This window comes from Carya illinoinensis, chromosome 6 (assembly GCF_018687715.1).
Source record: "Carya illinoinensis cultivar Pawnee chromosome 6, C.illinoinensisPawnee_v1, whole genome shotgun sequence".
Lineage (NCBI taxonomy): Eukaryota > Viridiplantae > Streptophyta > Magnoliopsida > Fagales > Juglandaceae > Carya > Carya illinoinensis.
In genome coordinates, this window is record NC_056757.1 from 11519268 (window position 1) to 11529392 (window position 10125).

The 10125-nt window shown below is 35.6% G+C and overlaps 1 long non-coding RNA gene across 1 annotated transcript; it reads right to left on the bottom strand.

The window, feature by feature from the left end:
* Positions 1–2651: 2651 nt before the first annotated feature.
* On the bottom strand, positions 2652–5383 carry LOC122313084. The gene is made up of 3 exons (XR_006243279.1): positions 4509–5383; positions 4377–4424; positions 2652–2931 (listed from the first exon to the last, which is right to left on the bottom strand). It is a non-coding gene; the product is annotated as an uncharacterized LOC122313084 (long non-coding RNA).
* Positions 5384–10125: the final 4742 nt, after the last annotated feature.

Genomic DNA, 10125 nt, shown 5'->3' on the forward strand with positions numbered 1-10125 from the left:
TCACATAGTAATAGGAAAATCCCTAAATCATTTCCTCAAGGAACGATTAGTTTAAAATGCAAATTCATTCACTATCGAAAATAAAATAAAATTATTAACTAAGGCTATCTACAACGATATTCACAATGAGAATTGATTTTTTTTTTTTTTTTTGTGTGGACATTATCAAAAATACCCTCATTTCCTTTTGCATGAGATGGTGAATGAGTGCCAAAAATATGCAATAAAAGTGAATAAAATAAAGTGTTAAGCATGAGTGGAGAATAGAAATATTTAGTTAGCATATAATAATTTTCGCTCTAATGCACATTGATGCTACTTCAATCGCTTCCATATATTAAATGGATTTGTGAATGTACATTGATTAAATTATAATTATCCTCACTTAAGAAGTTAAACCATATTCATCAATGTCATCTAATCCAATGTTTCCAAATAATAAAAGGAAGTTCACGGAGTTTACGTTCTAAGGGACATTTTATCAAATACCATGTGTGTCAATTAAAAAGTCACTATTTTCCATCCAATAGAGTTCAATCTAACCTAGAAAAAATTACACTACTTAGACTAATCAACTCCAATGAAGATAATCCAACGTAAAGGTCCAAACAATTCCAAGCAATCAACGTAAATCAAGCAAGAGTGGGCGTGAAGATGATTGAAAATTACTGGAAAATAAACCACATAATATCGAAAATAAATTCAAACGAAATAACTATTGAAGGTATTCGGTTGAACTGAAAACAAACTGAACGAGAACAATTTCATCTAGGTGAAATGTAAATAAAAGCTTGAATTAAACACAAAGCCAATGAACTGTAAAAACTGAAAATATGGAAAAGAGAAAATGGGTTTTCGGAGTCTGATGAACTCTCTAGCAAAAAACCACCGAATGAAGGCTCCCTCCTTCCATTTTCTCTCACTTTTCTATTAACTAAAACATTAGCTTTATGTGATTTGGACCAACAAAGTTAAAAAATGGAGTTGGCATGCAGTGTGTTGGTAAGCTGAAGCCTCTTTCGTGACTCTCCTGCCGCGTCCTGTCAATCCCAACAGAGCAAAACTGCTATTTGCCTTTTATTTTTTCAAGACCCAAAGAGACCCAATACAAGCTTGGAATTGCATCTGTGTTCTGCAGGCTGGAGCTGGCGTGATTCTTGTTTGATGCAGGGGCGCATGGCAGTTGATTGTCGCATGGAGCAGGGGCTGTATGTCCAAGAAGGGAAAGAAAGTGATCGTGTTTAGCTTCCGTGAGGTCTTCCATCTAAATTTCTGTTGGTTTGATGGGATGAAGTGCTTTCCGCAAATTGGAGATTTGCATGCGTCCAAATGAAGAAATGGATTATCCCCTGATGTGAAGTAAAGCAGTCAAGGTACAGTTGAAGAGTCAATGCATGCAAGGTCCACCTTCAAGAAGCTTTTGAAATTTGCTAACAGTATGTTGATGCCGTTGAGTGTTATTTGTGGAAAGAGTGGCTTCTGCAAGACTTCCTTGAGGTGCTTTTGTGTGAACTGGAAATATAAAGTATGCAGGGTCTACACTTTGAAAGGTCAAGCCTAAGGTGCTCCATTGACGTAGATGCATGAGGGCTTAGATTAATCTTTTGGTTTGGTGAGTAGTAGGGGCTGAAGTTGAAAGTTGAAGAGTCAAAAAGGTGCATTCCGAAATGCTGAAGATGTAGGGGCTACATGTCTCTTTCGTCAAATCCAAAAAATAAGATTGAAAATGCAAGGAATTAATTTGAGATTTAATATTTCAGCATGGCCACCTGCATATATGCAAAACAATTAACCTCTTTAATTTCATGTAATAGTTTAGAGATTAATATCATAAAATTAAGCTGTTATTAATTGAGTTAGAATTGATTTATTGAGGCCTAACCTATTTAATTACTAGTAAGAAAAGAGTGATTGACTCGAATTTAAGTGTAAAATAATCACAATATTATAGCTCAATCTTTCATGGCATTCAAGTCCATAAATCTATAGCTCCATCTTTAACAACCTACAGTGATGCTGATTGGGTTGGCAACATTGATGATTGAACCTCAACTTCGGCTTACATCACTTTTCTAAGTTCCAATCTAATATCATGGAGCTCTAAGAAACAATGTGCTGTTGCACGTTCATCTACAGAAGTTGAATATCAAGCATTTGCAAATGCAGCGTTTGAAATTGTGTGGCTTCTAGCTTTCTTTCAGGAACTTGACTTCTCAATCCAGGCATCACCCTCTCTTCTTTGTGATAACCTTGGAACAACTTACTTAAGTTTCAATCATGTGCAACACTCAATGATGAATCATATTCAAATTGATCTTCATTTTGTGCGTGATCTAGTTCAACGAGGGGCACTTACTGTCCGTCATGTCCACACTCAAGACCAACTGGCAGATTTAATGACAAAAGCATTGTCAGGATAATGCACAGAATTTTTAAGGAACAAGATTGCCTAGCCGATGGAAGCACAATCTTGCAGGGGCATATTAAGGAAGGTGACACAGATTGTGGACAACTTAGCTAACCAAAATTTTTGTAGATATTTTCTGTAATTAGAGCCTAGCTGTAAATCATGTTATATGTAATGCCCCGTTCCCGGAGGTTCGGAGAGTTAGCTCTTATTACTTAATATCAACTTCAATAACACAATTATAAAATTCAGAAAACTCCATAAAATATTCATTTATTCACAAAATCCAAATATCCACGTTCCTTCATAGGGACTACAAAGAATTTCTCAATAATATAAATTAAAAACTCCTCAAAGACCCGAAAATATCCTTAACTCATCAAATCAACATATCCAAAAAGAAATCAATTTACTAACTACGCCTCTCAAATAAGCACTTGTACTCTCGGACACTTATTTCAATACGATCATCACACCTTGCTAAAATTCCTACTCTTGATCTCCAGCTGAACCATCAAAATTATCTGAAAAATATTTTAAGATAAGGGGTGAGTTATCAACAACTCAGTAAGTAGAGAACATATACTAGTGTGCAAATATGAGCATTTACAGAGTTAAAAAAATGCAGAACAGAATACTTTTACTTTTAGAATACAGAATCAGAACATATTATCAAAAATATCAGAGTGAAATTTTCAGGAAAATATTCTTATTCAAAGTTCCTTTGGCACGGCATAACTGAAAAAATCACATCAGAACAGAATTCCATGTTTAACCCCCGTGGTAGGGTTGTGCAAACCTCAGAGGCCAACTGAGCAGAAACAGAATGTGAATTTTCTCCTTATTATTCTCAGAGCCCCGAGTGTACACATAGTAAAGACCACGCAGAAAACCACTTTGCTTTCAAAGTGGGTGCATTGGAAACAGAAAAGTTGGTACCAACCCGAACAGAGGCCATAGTTTTATACCCATGGTAAGGTCAGAACAAAACAGAAACAGAAATAGAATGTCATGCTAGAGGTTTTCAGAAATCACGTCATATCATATCAAAGTACAAAACATTTTCAGAACATAACAGAATCGGATCATAAAAATATGATTTATGCACAAAATTTCATATTTGCTCTCTTTTGCATAGTTCATAAATAAAATACCAAAATATTTTATGTCTACACCAGTCATATTAGAAAATAATTTATTCTTATACAAAATTTCATGAGTAATGCAAAACAAATAATTGAGGTGTTTCAGAATTATTTTCATAACAAAATATGCATACTTTTTCAAGATCAATCTCAGTTCATTTCTTTTATGCAAGTTTAGCAAACGAATCTTGCTTATCTGAACTTCTTAACTTTTTGAAATTTTCCTCAACAATGCCGAACAAATATTAATCGTAACCTATAAAATAGTTACATAATTTCCGTAAATTTACAATCGATCACTTATTTCAATATTTAAGCATAAGATGCCTAAATAACCTATTTTAATTCCTCAAGAACCTAAATTCTCAAAATTCCTTAAATACCATCATTTTCCAAAACCATCAATTATACACTTAATATACTTAACCTAATTCCAACTCCATTGTCAATCTATTTAAGTAAACAAAACCCAACCTATTTAACAATGAAAAAGTCTTTGAAATAAAAATAAAATATTACCTTACCCAAAATAGTTTTACAATCCGAAGTTAACTCAAAAATATTTTATTTCAAAATAACTTAAGAAAACGCACTAAAAAAAGAAAAAAAAGAAAAGAAAAGAAAAGAAAAAAAAAAAAAGGATAAAAACAAGAATAAAACCCTAACACCCAGTTATAGAACTGAGGGCAAAATTGTCATTTTAACCAAAATAGACTCTTCCTCCCATCTCTACACAAGGCTACGAAAACACTATAGCCCATGTTTTGTTTTGTTTCCAGGGATGATATACAGTCACATGACCAGGGTCGTGTGAGGAGGCTTACCGTTGGGACAGCTGGGAGATGGCTGAGACACGGTTGGGAGGCTGCGCACTGAGAGAGAGAGAGAGAGAGATATGAGAACACGTGAAGAGGGAAGCCGTGAGAGGGAGAAACGGAAAGGTGCAGGTGACTTACCGCAGCTTGCCGAACGACGGACCCGAGGGGGAAACGGAAGGCGGTTTCTGTGGGTTTTGTTTTTGGGTAGTTTCCGGCGTGTAGCAAGGCTGGAAACAGAGAGTATGGGGAGAGCTTCCCATGCTCTGTTTTCGGGAATCAAAAACAGGGGTGGTTTCGGTTTCATGTGGCTGAGCTAGACTTGAGTTACTGGTTCTCATGGTTGCGGGCAAGCTGGAGGTTTCTTCGTGGGAGGGGTGGAGTCGCTCGGGTTGCTCTGTTTTTGAGAACCAAAACAGAGGTGCTTCGGTGCCGTGTGAGGCAGTGCTTCGGTGTTGGACGGCTGAGGAATATGGGTCAACGGAAATCGGGCTGACGACATGGTGGTTCTGTGGAGAGAAGGAGTCTTGGCACTGGAGGAAGCTGCGGGCTGTGGTGGTGCAGAGTGGTACCGTGTGGTGAGATGGTGACGGCCAAGAGGAGGTGCAGTGGCTCTTGGACTCGGGAAGGGCATGCAACGCGTGGGTTGCTGCCGTGGGATGTTTCCGACGTGTAAGGTGCTATAGAGGAGCAAGGGTGGTGATTACTTGAAGGTGGTGCGGCGCGAAGGCATGGGGTCACGGCAACGTGGGTCAGTGGTTTGCTGCGGCTGCAAGGTGATTCTGTGAAGGTGCAGGGAGTGCGACGGAAGAGGTTTGGCTTTGGATGAGGCTGGCGGCAGTAGCACTGTATTCCTAATAGACGTGAAAGTGCATCTAAAAATAGAGGTTAGATGGCTGAAACCTAGAGGCGAAATATAAATAAATAAATAAGAAAGAACGTGCATGTGTGGTTCACGTTGTGACGGCAACCAAGAAAGGGTTTAAAAAATAAAAAATAAAACATCTACGGGGCTGAATAATAGGTTTAAGAATTTTAACGGAAACGTAACCCTAATCTGTATGAGAAAGATAAAAAAATAAAAACTTTAAAAAACAAAACAAGGTCTCGATTCATAAATAAATTAGACCTCAATTTAAAACATTAAAAGAATAATCTGAACTTGTTTTTTTTTTTTTTTTAAGAAAAAAGAAAAAAATATCTAGGCTCATAAAAAGATTTTTAAATTAAATATCAAACCGAAAAATCTTAATTTATCAAAAGAAACAAAAGAAATATTTTATGCCCATAGTCAATATTAAAAAAATAAAAATTTGAAAACAGATTGGGAGGTGTTACATTATACACTTTCTATAATTGATTTTTTGTAACTGTTGTATATCTTAGTCATTAAGTTTTTATATTTTCTGAAGATAGAATGGTAGTCTTGTATATTTTCTGCTGATTGGCCAATCTTATGCTCTATGTTTGGAGTTTCCAAATAAGCTCCGACTTCTGAATTTACACATTGATTTTGACCATTCTAAAGAAAATGAAGACCAACTTGTATTGATGGAAGGTTCTCCTTTCTCATGCTGCTCAGGTCTTGTACCCATTGTGAATCCCCCCACAGGCTCTGACCTACCATATAATATCTTGTTTAAGATCAACTCCTTAATTCAGCTTGGGTCTGTTCATGATATGGTATTAGATGATTGATTAACAAGTGGAAAATAATAAAAAAATTTCTCAAACACTTTATATCACCCTATGGAGTAATGAGAGGATTATAAATGAATGGAAGACGAATAAATTGTAAACATTTATTTTAAACAAAAAATTACAATTTAATTCCAATAGCAAACATGTCAATCACAACAGTAGTCACTCTTTTGGGTTTGAGATTCTAAATGGTTCTTACCTTATCATGATCGGGTCCTATCTCCTAATCCATTAAAAAAAAAAAAAAAAAAAAAAAGGAATCAGGAAAAACCTGTGCCACAATAACAACATGAGTAGTAGTGCATGGGGCTTCAACATTGAGAATAATAAATAGTTGAGCAGATGCCATAAGTATTATTATTATTGCCTCAAGTTTATAGAAAGTTGAAATGAAGGGAACTTGGTTGCTCAGGTCAGTACTCAATAAATTAACCTTTTCCTATTGGGATTATTCTCAGATTACATAATGTCAACACAAAGAGCATCATCAACTCTAGTAAAAAACAAGAGAGTTGACATTAAAAACATGAGTGTATGCTCATGAGACAGATTGAAGAGAGCCACTGGTATATGATTAAAATGCATCATTTGTTAATAATAACTGACTACACCAACAAATGTAGGAACTGATTTTGCATATTTGAGAGAGAGTGTCTAAGTACACTTTTCTATAACAATAATTGATGAAAAGAGTATACCAGGGGGGCTAATCGGATCCCCCAACTATGCTTGTATGGAAGATGAGGAGAGGCATGAAAGTGAGGAGTTAAAAAAACTAGTCCTGATTCACTTGTAGAGATGTTATTTCCAGGAAGGCACAGATTAGAGATGAAATGCAATACAACATAGAAGGCTAAGGAAACCATAGAGCAGAAATCTGCAATTCATATTAACAAAGTTAAACTGTTTTTCAGGTCAGTCACTTTATTTCCTGCTGCTTCTAGAAAAAGTGAAGGTAGACTAAACTAATATTATTGTTAGTTTAAAATAGATCATGAGCAGCTCTAAATAGTAATAGTTTTTGGGAGGATAATAAAAGTAGAATCAAGATGAGATCAGCTAAGGGAGGATTGGGAAGAAGTTTTAAAAGAAAGAAAAGAGAAACATTTCCCAGTAAATAAATGAAAAAGATTGGATAAAAGGGGAAATCTTGTAAAGTGAAAGTAAAAGCGATATAAGATAGAGGGTGGCTAGCTTCTTCATAGATGGGAGAAAAGTTAGTAAAGAAATAACAGACGAAAAGTAGAAGAGAAAGTAGAGAAGATAATGATCTTTTGGTGATTCTAAGGTAGCAACATAATTAAGGGTTCCACAATTTAAAGTAGAAAAGGTAATGATCTTTCGGTGATTCTAAGGTACCAACATAATTAAGGTTTCTCAGAATAGATTCTCATCTATGATTTTCTTAAACCTTGCTGTTTTGTTATGCCTTGTTAACTTTAACTTATTTAACAAAAGGCTTCACAAAGCATGAAAAGTAGTGCACGTTTGATATTTCTTAGGAAAGATTTTCTTTTTTCCATCTAAAGTAAAAGGTTGCTTCAACTTTGCACAACCCGTGCCTTATGGATCATGCATTAATGTTATTTAGCATTCCCAACCTTCAAGTTCTCAAATATTGTAAGGAGCATTATGCAAGCCCGATAAATGCAATAAAGTAACTTTGGACTTCTTTTTCAGACTAAGCAGCTTGCATATTAGAAATGTTTTGCTTCCAAGGGTGAAAATGTCCAGTTGTATGGGGTTTGGGAAAGTTATGTTTAGTGGCCAGATTGATCATTAATTTCCTTTTTGTAATATGACAAGAGAGATCATAAAATTATTTTAAGATGAACCTAATATATATTCATGAATTATTAATCTTATAACATGGTCTATCATTAATGCAGAGAAGAAATATGCATGCACTCCTGCTAGTACTTAAATTTATTATCTAATTCTGGAGCTGGATGATAATATACAAGCTAGTATATATTGCCATGATCCTTGGGAAGCAAAATCTAATGATATTTATATATCGCAAGTACTGGATCACAAGTGGAAACAGATGATATTCTCTCAACTCTGATCCTTCTTTTGCTACATGAAAAAAGAAAATCTATATAAATGGGTGTGGCTGTGTGTGTTTCATGATTTGTATCATTCATCAATAATAATAGTTGATCTTCTAAACAGAAGATGTGTCAAATTAATTAAAGTACTTCCATGATTTGATAATATCGTACTCATGCTTGGAGACTTTTGGAAAAATCTATGTAAGAATGAATTTAAAAAGAAAAATGTTATAACAACCATCTTAAATATTTAAGCTCACGGCTCATGTACCTACGTACATGGTTGGTAGAAAAAGCTAACAAGTATTGCATTCCTTCATATTCAACACTAACAGAAACCGTGCAAAAGCTGAGATTTTTATGTCACAATCCACAACTATTCAAAACTAACAGAAGCTAAGCAAAAGCTAAGATTCAGATGTCACAATCCACAACCATTCAAAACTAACAAAAGCCAAAAGCCAAGCAAAAACTGAGGCTTTTCTCCATGCCCTAGGCTACAATACCAATCTCAAAAAACACAAAAATCACATCTTGATTTACATATGAAGAACATATTATTATGGACGGGAAAATAGTACAATATTTGTTTACGAAGCTTCTCAATCCATTCACCGAAACAGAGTTGTTGGAACTTGTCGCTGGTTTGGTCCGTTCAATCAGCTCGTGAGGAGTGGCGGCATTGGGCAAACGTAGGAGTGTCACGAGGTGGTGCTAAACAGAGAGACATTGTCGCTCGATGGCGCTGGGAAGAGGAAAAAGATGTGGGTTTGTGGCAAGGAAAGAGGGTGGGTTTCACGGGATGTTGCTCTAGTTTGCTTTGTTCTTGCAGGGAGTGGCGATGCTGTCGAGAGAGATGGCGTCTTGGGGAGGTGTTGCATAGAGGGAGCTCACGCGGGTTGCTGTCGAGGGAGGAGGGTGGTTTCGCTAGATGAATTCGAATGGGGATAAAAATAAGAAACCGTATTTCAAATTGAATCAAAACTGTGCGTTTTGGTTTTAAAAAAAAAAAACAAAAAACCAGAAGAAGCCAAGTAGTGTGTGCAATCTATGCACTGCTACAGTGGCTACTCCATAGAAGAATGATGGCTTTCTAAATCTGTCTTCTAAGTGCAAAAGCTATCAAAGTAATACATAGATGAGTTCCAAGGTCATTTCCACAGGGACAACAATGTTCATGGAGAACAAGCATATAATGAGTTGTGTTTGTGTGAGGAGGAGCGTGTTTGTGAAAGAGGCTACTTACACAACTAAGAAAATAAACAAGAAAAAGAAATTTATGTACTGATGTGGAGTGTATTAATGAAGAATGCTTTGGATTTTTTCTCTATTTTTTTTAATGCTTATAAAATTAAAAGAAATGAGTAAATAAATAAATGCTAGAGAAATGAGTGCAAGAAAAATAAAGATTGCAGGAAAATAAACACTTAAGAGACAATATATCAAACACCTGGGCTACAAGATTGTATCATCCTATCTCAAACTCTAATTTACTTCTCAAGTTCTATGACTCAATTGTCAATCCATTCCAAGTATTAACAATAGGAAAATAAAAGAATTAAAACCATATTTTTGCCAAATCTAAGTGTCTATAGAGTGCAAACAAATTCACTATGAAGCACTAACCATGAGAAACCTTGAAAAGATTACCAAGCTTCTACTGTGCCTTACGTCAATAGCAGAATAAGAACAAGAGTTTCAGGAATTTATATTCTCAAATATCTATTTGCAGCTCAATAGAATGGAAATCATAAAATTAAATTATTTCAATCAGCAGTTTGAACAAAAGAGATCAACAGCCCGTAGCTCAAGTTGAAAAGTTAGCCTAACATGTTTGAGTCCAAATGCTCCATCTCCATTTCAGAATATACTCCAAAAGAAGATGAAGAACAATATTAGCTTCCTCACAAGGGTCTGGAATCGAGAACCAAAAAGCCAAGAAGATGAAAAGAAAAACCGCAAATAATAACAACCCCTGAGTCCCAAACATAACCAAAAGAAAA